This window comes from Aulostomus chinensis, chromosome 11 (genome assembly GCF_037954235.1).
Source record: "Aulostomus chinensis isolate RoL2024-O1b breed Wild chromosome 11, RoL_Achi_v1.0, whole genome shotgun sequence".
Taxonomy (NCBI): domain Eukaryota; kingdom Metazoa; phylum Chordata; class Actinopteri; order Syngnathiformes; family Aulostomidae; genus Aulostomus; species Aulostomus chinensis.
The window spans coordinates 2608322-2621987 of NC_141330.1; positions in this window are offsets into that span (position 1 = coordinate 2608322).

Consider the following 13666-nt stretch of genomic DNA (forward strand, 5'->3'; position numbering starts at 1 on the left):
CAACATGCGCAAGTATGTAACAAAACATGCTACTATGGTCACGATAGCCGCACAAGACCAGCAAAGGACCAGTGCATGTCTCATACTGTATATCTATTTTTTTTTAGGGGGGGGGGGCTGGTCTGCCTTTCCCCCCTCCGTCGTGTGTCAAAGTCGTCCTCCATGCATTAATAATGACAAAACCCTGCTCCGTTTGTGCTGTGAGGCGTAGCAAACTGAGCCAGTGGAATAGTTAAAAAAACCCATACAAACGCAGCTCCGCCCTGTCGATGTTGCGGACGGCCCCGGCGTATTCAGGTGTTTATTTTTACCACTGACAGGCTTAAACTGTTCTCTTCAGTGCCTGACATCATCATTCAAGGCATCCTTGGTTTAAATTCCACTTCCTCTGTGTAGAAGAGTTGTAGGAGGCCATGTTTTGACATGTTTACAAGAGAAGCCACTGAAACTTAAAAGAGCTGAGAAACGGCTGCAAATATCACAGGCTAACTGACGTAGACGAGCGGGAAAACATCTCCTCCGCGTCTTCAGTGGAGTTCTTTGCTGCTCTTTCAAAGCAGAAATGCCCTCCGTTCCTGAAGTAACGGATGCCATAGCAGCGTCGAACCTCCTCAGGAGACGCCATCTGAAGGAGCAGTCGGCACATCTGAGTCACGCCCTTTTGGCCTCACAGGATGATTGGGCCAAACGTGGTGGTTCAGATCTCGTCTGACAGCAGAGACCCAGCTTCCTCACGAGCTAAAAGATTGGGAGGATTTTTTTTTTTTTTTTAATAGTACACTAATTTACCATTCATGCTGTCAGACCAATCAGTCAACGTAGTGACGGAGGCAGACTCAAAGATCTGGACCCGACGGGCTCGCAAGCAGAACTAAACTCACACAGTGCAGGAGCGACACAAGCAGCAGCAGCGATAACAATCTGCTTGGATGGGAAACACATCAGAGGAGTCATTTGACACCCATCAGCACCTGACATTTAAGCTAAACACCTTATCAGACCTCATAAAACCTTTGCTTATCCAAAAATACTCCTCCCTCTGCACAAGTACCACCCCAGGGCGTTTAGATTCTGATCATTTCAAGTGATACTCAGAATAGAAATGACTAATTTGGAGTGAAAGCCTTCATTTCTCTGAGATCTCATTAGTTCTCGCCAAACAAAGATTATAATCCAATCTAAACGGGCCTTTACGCAGCAAGTGGGAGCGGCGGCGGGGAGCATTAACCATTGTGGATCAATATCCCCGTCATGCTTTATGCAGCATGACTCATATTAAAGAAAGCCACCAATAACTGAATTATCTCCATTCTCTGCTCTGCACCCTCGCTGCTGAATTTATTCCCAGCCTAAACGGGCCATTTCACCATTCAGCCTCCAGTTAATTTAATGGTCTCTGAACAGTGTGGAAGGGACTATTCCCCTGTGAGTGTGAATAACTGTGCATAAAGGAGGGACTAGTGATACTGCATAATTGATTCAGAGGCGGGTCTTTTTACTCCAGAGAGCCGGAATGTTCACAATCGTCTGTCACCTCTCTCACAGAGGAACGGCGTGGCTGAGGTTTGAAACTCTCACCCATGTAGGGGGAGACGGTCAGGGGACGTAGAGAAATGTTCCCTGAAGGGTCTCCAAAGGTGAGGAACCTGTACAGAGCTTTGAGGATGTTCTTCAAATATCCCCTTTTGAATATGAAAATCCTTGTTTCTATGACTTTAGGTCCCATTTTGGTGACTTTATAGTCACGGTTCAACTTTAAGAAGAAGACTTGACGTACCGAGGGCGTTCCCTCCAAGTCTCATGTTCCCAGGATGGTTACAGAATCTATAATGTGATTCCAGGAATCTTTAGGACCAAGAAAAAATGTTCTGATTTTGTCCAGTTCTCTGTACTTGCACCACATTTCCAGAGTGTTTTCACAACTTTAAATAACATGACCAGAACTTCTGTCACCAGACCTGGAGTGAACGTTCCTCAAGTTCCCTGAACACATTCTGTAAACGTTCACAGTTTATCTGAAATGTCAGTTTCCTGTTCTAAGCTAATTCACAAATACACAACGTGTATTTACAAAGAAACACCATCAAAAATGGGCTGTGACTGCAGTTTATGTGAGCTTTATGAACTGATATAAGTTGCCATTCTTCTTATTCAGGACTTTCTGAGCCTTGCAGCTCCAGCAGGGGAGGGCCTGTCACCCTGGGTGTCTCCTGGTCAGTCTGAGGGACCCTTCTGGGTGATCTCAAGCTACACAAGTGCTCATTCAGCCTTCACAGCTCTATGAAATAGCAAGAACCTAAAGCATGAAATGCTTTTAAAGCAAAAAATATCGGATTAGTTCTGACAAGTCAAGGCGGCTTGTGTAAGGAGGATAAAGTAGGACCGATGTGATCCTGTCTCCTGCTTGTTGTTCAAAGTCTGAAGCTGGTCTGTCAGATTCACGTCACCCCAAATCTGCTTTAGTTCTCCGAGAACATCAGAAGGAGGCAGCTGTCATATCAAACACCAACACGCTCTCCATCGAGCCCGTTTGTGCCCTCCTTTCTAGCTTCAAGACGCTGAGAGCGACAACATTTTTCAACACTGACTGTTGGCCACTGGGAGCCACCCAGTATAAAGACAGTCATTACTGGTGAACACATGAGGGCTTCAGCGGAGCACCTGGAGAGTAAATGTTTCCACTGGCAGCAGCCAGAGAATGTGCAGCATGAACATGAATTATTGCAACTACAAAGAGTTGCAAGCAGAAGTCAGTGCAGGGTGCATGTATACAACCGATCTATAAAAAACTAAGTTCTTTGATTGGCAGCACGGTGGAGCAGTGGTCCTCCCTGTGGCCCCCCAGCAAGAAGGTTGTGGGTGGAGCCCCGGCTGCAGCACGGGGTCTTTCTGGGTGAGTCTCCATGTTCTCCCTGTTCCTGCTGGGTTCTCTCTGGTACTCCAGCTTCCTCCACAGTCCAAAGACATCAAGAGGGACCAGGTTAATCCAGACTCTAAATTGACCGTAGGCGTGGCTGGGAGGGCCAATGGTTGTCTGTCTCTATGTGTTGGCCCTGCCATGGACTGGTGACCTGTCCAGGGGGACGGCTGCTGGGATAGGCTCCACCCCCACCACCCTCAACAGGAGAAGAGGGGGAAGATGGATAGAAGTTCTTTGATTGTAAAGAGTATGAAATACCTGTTGTGGACGTTTGTGTTCTCTTTTTGCTAAATGAAAAAATATAATATACCTGATGATGCACGTGAAAGTTTGTAAATGGACATTTTCAGACAGTTAAGCCGTCGTTAGCGTTCAGTTGCCATTAGCTTCAGGCTAATTATCGTGTCTTTCTGCATTCTGGAGTCACAAAGACGCGATGCAGGAGAGTCTTCGTGAGTGAGTTACACCTACTTGTGAGTACTTGAAAGGCAAAGTACCCTTTTTGCGTGGTGCATCTCTTTAAGCCAAAACATGAGACAATACGATGAAGAGAGCGAACCTCCAGCTGACTGCAATCAGACATCATGTTCTGGAGGGCTACCCAACCCCTAATTGCTCTTGATGACTTTGACGTCAGTGTGTGACTGTGCGTGAGCGTGTCAGCCAGTTGGCACCTTGTACAGCCTCCTCTGCCAGCGATGTATGAGTGTGTGTGTGGATGGGTGAATGTGAAGGTGTTGTAATTGCTTTGAGTGGTCATTGGACGAGAGCAACGCTGTATAAGTGCCGTCGTTCATATCACACTTGACAGCATTATTTCTTACTTTTGGCTTCTTAACCAAAGGTTTTGGCCCAGAATGCAAACCTGTTTGTTAATGTGTTCAGATGAAGAATGCAGCCACTTGTGCCAGCATCAGGGGTTAAATCAGGGTCGGCAGTCGATGGACACGCTCTCTCTCTCTCTCTCTCTCTCTCTCTCACACTCACACACACACACACACACACACACGCAAACACACCCACTGATCATAACCCAGTGAACACACATTCGACACGAGGTGCCGAGGCTGGGTAAGGACTGCCGTCGTGGACCGTAAAGGACGAACTGTTCACTGATGAGATGAAACGGTACCCTAACATCCCGAAGCCTGTTGCCTAGCAACCTTGACAGCAGCAGTTGACATCAGGTCCAGCAGCTCCAAAATATACATTAACACAGTTTTTGAAGCATTAAAGAAGTCTTGCCAAACATCCGTCCATCAATCCATTTTCTAATGCTTATCTTGTTTTTAGGGTTGCGGGGGGTGGGGGTGGGGGGGGTGGAGCCTATCCCAGCAGCCTTCCCCCTGGACAGATCACCAGTCCATGGCAGGGCCAACACATAGAGACAGACAACCATTGGCTCTCCCAGCCACGCCTACGGTCAATTTAGAGTCTGGATTAACCTGGTCCCTCTTGATGTCCTTGGACTGTGGAGGAAGCTGGAGTACCGGAGAGAACCCAGCAGGAACAGGGAGAACATGGAGACTCACCCAGAAAGACCCCATGCTGCAGCCGGGGCTCCACCCACAACCTTCTTGATGGGGGGCCACAGTGAGGACCACTGCTCCACCGTGCCGCCTCTTGCCACACATGTTTTAAGTAAAGAAAAAAAAAAAAAGTCTCATCTCAATTTGAAGACAAAGTCATTTGTTAACAAGTAGTTTCTCAGTGACATAAACTTTATTATTTATTATTACTGTATTTTTTTATATCTAAATTTATAGTTTTATTTTTTCAGGGTTATTGAAATATGCTTATGGGTTTATTTTCCTCCCGCTGTTTGTCAGTTTGTTTGTCGACAGGATTACCTGAAAACTGATGCCAATTTTCAGTTCAGTCACAGCGCCACCTGGTGGCAACAGGCAATGACGTGTTCTGATGTCTTCCTTCCAGTGGGTCAAACAACTCCTCTCAGATTTGGTCAGAAACGCCTCAAGAGCTGAGTGATGGCTTCCTGCGAGGCCTGTGAGTCAGCGTTACCATGGCGAGGCAGGCATGATTGATATTTGGCCAGATACAGGTAGCTGCTCCAGGTAAAACTGACCAATAAGAGCCTCCACGCCACTGCAAGGGATTATAGAAATACATTCTCTCCATCTCTGTTGTTTTTTTTTTCATTTAGAGACATTCTGCCGCCATCTTGCTAAACCTGCAATGTTAATGTGTAATCACCGAGTGCAGAGTGGCTGAGTGGTTAAAAACAGTGTTCTACAACACAAAGGTCACACGTCTGATCAGCAGAAACGACACGCAGCATCTATCAAATCACGCACATTCTGTTGAAGTGTCCTTCAGCCAAGCTCAAGCTCCTCTCTGCTCGCTGCAGGTCACCCTGGATGAGAGTGGATGGAGTGCTCTTACTGTAATTGCTTCATGTTTATCTTTGTCTGTGCCCCCCTGAGGCACTTCTAGGTGCACACCACTGATTGACATCCATCATCGGAAACCCTGACAGGAAAAATATGTGAGATTCATTCAAAGTCGGTGGCAGCGTCACATGATTAAGACTGTTGAGCTTCTCACGCGTCCAAGAAGACCAGCAATCTCACTGCTACGTGGTGAAGGCAAGGCAAGGCAATTTTCTTGGTAGAGCCCGTTTTCACAAACAGTTTGTCTCAAAGGGCTTCATGGCATCATAACAACATCCTCTGCCCTCAGACCCTCACATCGACTGAGGAAAAACTCCATAGAAAAACTTTAACAGGGAAAAATCTGAGAAACCTCAGGGTGAGAAACAGAGGAGGGATCCCTCACCAGGAGGGACAGACGTGCAGGAGATGTTGTTACAGACAAGAAAACAGTTTACAATGCAGAATGGAGGAAACATGGAAATGTTAATAACAGCTGAAGAAGGAAGCTTCTGGAAGGGGAGGCAGGGAGAGCAAGCCAGCTTGATGGGGGACTGGATGGTAGACTGGTTCATGGGAGGGGAGGCAGGGAGAGCAAGCCAGCTTGATGGGGGACTGGATGGCAGACTGGTTCATGGAAGGGGAGCGCAGGCCGGTGTAACAGTAGGGAATAGGAATAAGGGGGGGGGGGGGCGATGCAGGCGGCGGTTGGGGCTCTGGCGGATCTGTGGAAACACAGAGAGACTGCGAGACACCAAGGCCAAACTACAAAGTGCAACAAGTAGTGGTAGTGACAGTTCCAAAAAACTGAAGCCAGTCGGTAGTGGGGAGGGGGAAAGGGGGGGTTGTTGCAATCATAATAGTGATGATAATAATGACAACGAAAATAATGATAACAATAAAAATGATAATGCAATCATCAGAGAGAAAACACAATTACATAGGAAGTGAACACAAGCGGTCAAAGAGCTTGGCAAAATGACAGCATGGCTTTTTAGGGTGCTAATAACAGCACCACGCTGCCTCCCTGGTGAACTGATTTTGATGACATGGCTGGAATGGGAAGAACATTAAACGTATTTTAACATGAGGTTAAGAAAAATACTTGAGGTTCGACTGGGAAGTCCTGCACGTTTGTAATTGATCTCAGTATCACAACCACTGCGTACGGGTTAAAGTGCAGCTGCTAACTCTAGCATGACGGTTTTCACTCTTTCTTCCTCTTTGCTTTCTCCATAAATGTTTTATACTGTAGTGACACTCGTGAGCTCGCATCTTGTGCCTGAATCCAGCGCCAAAAGCGTGCTGTATTCTTGTTTACCATCGTGTTGAAGCTGTTAAATTCAGCTAAAAAAAAATAAAAATGCTGTCGCATGGAGAGCTCTAAAGCTTCACCCCAAATTCCACAACAGTTTTACATTTTTATCGAGCTGTTTTGCCTCCCCCGAGGTGTGTTCAAAGCCATCTGTCCCTCAGCAGGAGTCTGCAAAAATGACCAGAGTGGAAAGATCCCTCTGAGTGATCGTGCATCATAGAAGATCGATTGAAATGAAATTGGTCACTCAAACTAAAGTGAATGTCTCATACCTCCTGCTGACATACTTGTGCCATGTAGGAGAGCAAGCTAGAATGTGTCGGCACATTCATTCAAGGGTGGATGTTTACAGAATTTATCCAGAGAATCAACATGCTGGGGTTAATACTGCGTGTCTGAATTAGCCTCTCACTCTAGCTGGAGATATTCAGGGCTGTAAGAGAGCCACAACAAAGCCACAGTGCTGAAATCATGTCAGGTGCAAACTGGGATTGAACATCCCAGCAGGCACCCAGCAGGCCACCAACGCCACTAGATGCTGAATCCTTCACCGCCTCTGTTCAAGTGTGTGTGTGTGTGTGTGTGTGTGTGTGTGTGTGTGTGTGTGTGTGTGTGTGTGTGTGTGCGCGTGAATATATACACACTGATTCTATTGTTGTAATATGTCTGCTTTTATACACCAGTCACCCTGGTCTCTCTCAGTCAGTCCTGATCAGTATTCCAGAGTCTTCTGCCTGCACGCTGCCCACTCACTCTGCCAGCTGCCCCTGCAGGGTGAGGATGGACTGATGGCCCCGGGGCTGCTGGCTGCAGATTGCTCCGTCACTATGGTGATGACCCTCTCCTTGCTTTCGCCCACCACACACTGCACGGCCGACTCCAGCAGCTCTGCAGTCATGGAGTTGTCTGAAGTCGGTTGCTTGTGTTGTGAGATAGCAGTCGCTGAGGACCACGTTACAGTGGGGTACAAAAAGGAGGCAGCCTCCAACATGATGACAGGAATCTTCATGTCTGAGAAGTTCTGACGCAAAAAGATGAATGAATGAATGAAATGGAAGGAACAGATGGACACATGAAACAAGGTGCACTCCTTCTAAGGCCTGAAATGCATCGTCACAGAGCTCCAACATGGACCCCCTCAGTCAACAAGTGCGTGGCTGGATGACAGATCTCCGTTTTTCCCCCTCATCTATGATGACAGAAACTAAAAAAACCTCTTTGACCTGCTGGTGTTGTGTGTCCAGGCACCCCTGATGTGCCTTAAAACCTCCAGGGGATTACAAGTGGACTCCCCAAAGGTGAGTTCACACCTGGAGTCGGACTGCGTCCCCATGCGTCCTCATTGTGTCTCTCACTATCTATCCAAAAACAGATTGTTTCCACTTCTTCAAGGCTGAATGCGCTGTCTCAGCTGCTCTAGGTAGTGGTGAGCAACCAGAGGATGCACAGCAAGTCTCCTGTTTCCTTTTACTCACCTGCATAAACTAGAAATTCACATCCCTCCATCTGCTGTTCGCCACTCTGTCAATTTCTCTCCTGATGGATTCATGTGTTTACCCAGTGGAGGTGTTGATTATCCACCAGCAGGTTCATGTTTACCCGCGGCCCATTTTGGGCCTGCGTACACAACATCTGGACTGCATCTTCTTGTTGTAATGACAATTTACAAATGGATGTCTAGCCTCTAACAGAACAAATTCCAGTTGAACTAATATGATTATTTTTGGGAAACAGGAGGTGTGCAATAACAGTTAACCCGGCCGACGTTCCTAAATGGATTGAAGTGATTCATTTCTTTGGGCCACTTGAGGGAAATCGAACAAAAACGCAGTTTTATCACCCTTCATTATCAAGTTGACAGACTTGCTGGCTGTTGCCTATTTACAGTTCATGTGGACGATACAGAGCAGAGGAGGAATTCATGCTTGTATGCAATTCAATATTCCTCCAGAGCCTCATCCACAAATGCACCCTCCCCAGGATTTGCCCAGGAATGAATCGATGTCCTGGTGAATCTGCTCTGCTCATGTCCCACCGCAACGCCTCATAACCTTCCAGGGAGATCAGTGGGAAGGCCTTTTTACCACAGGACACGTTTCCTCACCTTCTCCTGACTGACGCTTGTGTAAATGGTGCAACTCCCTCGAGGTGCCGGTAGTTTACTGGTGACTTTGTGTGGAAGAAGCTGAGGAAAGCTCGCTCTCCACCGGTTCCTGAGTAAAGGCCTCTTCGGGGGCTCAGTGTCACATGATTTTCAGCAGCGACTCCAAACTTTGTCGTCTGTTTGATCCTGCAAAAGGTAGCGTGCAGTGACTGACTCGGGATGTCACTGGGTTTGTAATTTATTGTATTTAAAGGGACGGTGTAAGGTTAAAAACATAAATGTCACCGTTTGACGCGCTGATGTCATCTAATTTGCATCAGTCGTCCCTTGGCAGGTCAAACAAAGAAAATTTGCAATACTAAAATAAAAAGTTACGCCAGGAAGAACAAAACGCGATCCAAACAAGTCAAAGTTAGTGAGTGCAGACCCACGGAGCTTGAACGGGCTTTTTTAGACCGAAGTGGCGCCGCTGCAGCGCCTCACAAGAAAACCAAGGCCGACAGGAACGAACGGTGCTGTCAAAAGACAAGCAGTCGCAGTGCAGGCTGGAACAGTAAAAGACCGAGCTGAAAGATGCACAGAAGCTCCACTGACTTCATCATTCTGTGAGTTTCTCTCAAAGCGGCGCCTTTCATGCGATCCATGGCTAATATAAAATATTGATTATAGCGGCCATTGTAACTGCAAAATCCGCCTTTTATTTTGTAGTTCTCCCCTCCCTCATCACATATCTCACTTTCATTGGGATCTGCTGAATTATTCATCTGGAGACAATGTAAAGCACCTCCGGTTACAGGGGCTCTTCAGCTCAAGTTTGAGGAGCTCACCTTTGATGGGCCGAGCTGACATTCTCCCCAGAAAGACTCTGAACCAGGGTTGCTCCTCCCAGCCTGGAACCAGATGAGGGTCCCATCCAAAGCTGGAGCGTTTGATTCATCCTAACCCCACAAGATCAGAGTGAGAGTGGCTTTAGTATCCTTAGACGGCCTCAGTCTGTTGGGACAAATTCGATGACACTTTCATCTGCAACTTTCAAATCTGTTTTGAGAGTTCAAAACTGCAGCTGAAATTGCTCCATGCTGCTGAGAGGTTTGTTTGTTTGTTTGTTTGTTTTTAAGAACTGTCCATTTTTCACACCAAATGTAATCGTGCCGTTAATGGTGGATAAAATGTGACAGCGGCTGTGGATGCAGGTTGACGTTTAGAGGAACATTTTAATATTCTGCTGCTACATTCTCAGAAAGGTTTGGCATCTGGTAGCGTTCGCAGTTTCATCTGAAGGAGACATTTTATGAGGGCAAGAGAGGAGGAGAGAGGATACCAGCAACTTTATCTTTAACCTTGAAAAGTTACCAACAACCAAAAGAACATTGTACTGTCGAGAATAATGTGTTTTTAATTTAGAGGGTTTTTTTCCCCCTGGCAGCCAAAGAGATTTATTCACCAGCTACTTTCAGACAAAGAAGAAGAAGCGGTGCTCTTGTGGTGATTCAGTCGTCCTCGGGGAGCAGCATCCCCCATCAAGGCCAAAGGTGGGGGTTTGCAGCAGCCATCTTGCATGGGTCGACCATTTGCTTTAGCTGGAGGCCCTGCTATCTGCAGCCTGCCTGGCTGAGGACGGCTGTCTGCAGAGGCATGTTATCTAACGGTAACTAGAACCTCCTACGTAGCCCCTGAGTACCCACACACCTGTTACACAAGGCCTCTGCAGGGGAGCAAAGGGCTTTTATATAAAGTCTGCAGCTGCCTCCGATAATTTGCATGTTTTGGTCTTTTATTTTACTAATGTGGGTTCCCTCCATGTTCAATCTGGTTTTGTGTGAAACGGCGTCTACATGTGGGAGTTGTGGTGGTTGGAGTTGTTTGCAACAGTCTGACAGAAAGAGGCTGCATGGCCACTGAAACCATAGCAACGGCGGTGAGAGTCTGACTTCAGTAGTCGCACTTAAAAATCATCAAACGTATTTGTGAAATCACAAAGGGGGGGGGGGCTTCGGAGACATGCCTGCAATCTCATACTTTTGTCTTCTTATTCTCTTTATGTTTCCTGCATCTTCCTTGTGTTTATCCCTCCTCTCCATGTCCCCTCCTTTCTCTGCCTCTCACAAACCCTTCATTTCTCCGTCCCCTCGTCCTCTCCGCCCGCATCTGTCCATCTCTTCCCTTCCTCTTAATTTTTCCCCGCTCAGGCTGAAATGTGCCTGGTCATGTTCTGCCCTTTCCAAATGTCTCCGGCGCTGTTTGCTTGTCTTATTATAACCTTGAAGCAGATGGTTTGAGGTGCCAGCAGAAATAACTGACCTCATCTGAATTGTCTTTGCTGTTCTGTCCTCGTCCCTGCAAGTCTGTCCTTTCTTTTCTCTCTGCATTCATCTTCCTCCTCCCCTGTCCTGTCTGTTTCTTGCTGTCCATCTCCATCGGCATCCTTTCCCACCCGCACGTCTTTCATCTGTCCATCTTTCTCCGTCCCATCTTATATTTCTCTGTCTGTCTCCCAGAAGCTCTCCTCTCTCCCCCTCCCTCCCCACCCTCCATCCATCCACCTGTAGCCATATCATCAGCTCAGCGTTGCCGTGGTGATGGTGAGGGGAGTCAAACTTGCTGAGGCAGGGGAGGTCTCGCTCGGCCACCTCCCTGTAGCCATGCTGAACCTCTCACCATCACCTTCGCCGTGTCTCTGGCGTAGACGTCTGGAGACGTCTCTGGAGGCCGTCAACGCGAACGCAGGGTGCCCCCTAATGGTGGGAAAAGAGGGACTCAGGCAAACTGTAAGTTAACGCCATAAAATCATGAAATGTTTGTTTTTTTACCGTCAAATCTCCATTTTTTTGTGTGTGTCTTCATAACTGACATTGGTTTGACAGAATTCCTGTCCTCCTACAAGAGAATTCCCACTCTAAAATGGAGGCAACCTTTGATGGTGAATGTGGTCGTACGTACGGAAACCCTCTGACTCAACAGCTGGTGCCAAGGAGTAAATGAAAGCACAGACAAAAGAGTCCAAAAAAAGGAGGTAGAAAGGGGATGAACCCCCCCCCCCCCCCCACACACACACACACACCCCTCCTCCTCCTGCATCATTCATTGCAGCACATTGGAGCCAAGGTTGACACTCCAAAGTAACTGAAAACAAATGTGATCATCTGACACATTTGTTTTTTTACCTTTTATTCAGGAAACAAATCTTTCTTCCTGAGTGAAAGCTGGTTCAGAGAACGATCCCATAGCTCTCCTCTCACTCCTCAACATTTCTCCTCCATGAATATTTCTGACACACTTTACACAGCTGACAGAGCTCCACTTTAACAAATGTCCCTGATTCTAACTCACTGCGATGTGCTATAGTGGCTATAGAGGGAGAGGAAAGAGAGGATTCGATACAGCATGCCTGTGAGCATTAAATTATAAATGAGTGTTATATATAGATATGATAAGAAGAGTCAGAGGAAGAGCCGCTGGATATTTCATGAAGGCTTGTAAATTAAAAAAAAAAATCTAAATGATTTAAAATTTGTTGCTTGCGTATTATTTTTTAAGGGCATTTTACTATTTTACAAATGCTGATAAAACGACACGTTTTCTTTTGGCAGTGCAGCTGAAGATCATCAACATAATTTACACGTGACGGAGCCTCTTTGGAACGCAGAGTGGGCGCCTGTGCAAAACCACGGAAAACAGTCTGGGTTCCTCGTGCAACATAGAATCAGTTTGTTACTCGTGATTTTTCTGTGAGAAATTCAGTTGCAAACGTTGTCTTTTCGCGCAATTCCGTTTATTTTGTTCTTTAGATTTAATGTCTTGATGCTATTTTTTTCTTCAGCCTGTGTCTGTTTATTGTGTCTTCCTCTTTTCTCTTCAGCTCTGTACACTAAACTAAAGCACAGCCTCTCGCTGCCTCTGAGGCCAACACGACAGAATGAGCCCGCAGTCTGTTTCATGGCAGTAAATGAGTTTTTCACACTCGTCTCTGTTTGGATTGGCCTTGAGATTACTTCATAATTAACCCATATCAGCCTCGCCCCGTCCGTGGTGAACCAGCCCCACTGGCCATCCCAGCTCTACAATCATCATCCTGGCCAGTTTGCATCCTCAGGCAGAGGCTTCCCGACATGCTCCGCTGACATCTGGTGGCCAGGAGCGGAAACACAACGATGGCAGGACTTGTGAAACGAGCCAGAGTTGCAGACGCCGAGTGTGTGATGGCTGCGGTTCAGGCGAACACACACACACGCACACGCACACACCTCCGCGCCGACAACAGACGTGGGCTGGAAGCGATAGGTTTTCAGGTCGTCCATCTGTCACATTCTCCTTCACCCAGTATTTCTGGAACCGCTTGATTTGCCGCGCGTGGTGACTCAAGGAAAAACTGGAACGATTTTTGGGGTCAAAGGTCACTGTGACTTTCTATGTACCTAATATCTGTCCAAGCTTCCAAGGATTTTTTTTTTTTTTGAAACTTGGCACAAACATCCACCGGGACTCAGGGATGAACCCGAAAGGTTTGGTGGTCAAGTTTACCGTCACATGAATGTGAAATCTCAACAAAGCCATGAGGGAATTTCTCCAAGTTCGCCACAAATGTCCACTGGAACTCAAGGAGGAAATGAAAAGATTGTGGGGGTCAAAGGTCACGATTACGCCGAGGCGTCCACCACGACACAGTATTTCTAGATCCTTTCTTTGGCATGAAATCAGATCCTCTATACACACACGTTCCAATCGCTGTCTTCAGTTTGACGCAATGCCTAATTTTCACTCTCAGACTGCAGCACAGACGCAGTTTTTCAGTTTGTTTCCCGTTTGTCTTACAAATGCAACGATTCACTGTTCATCCTTGTTTTTTATTTCACTTTAAATGAAATTTGGTTTTTTTTTGGAATGCTGGCAGGACCAAACAAGCAGCCGTCCTGCACCAGCAAAGTGACAAATACATC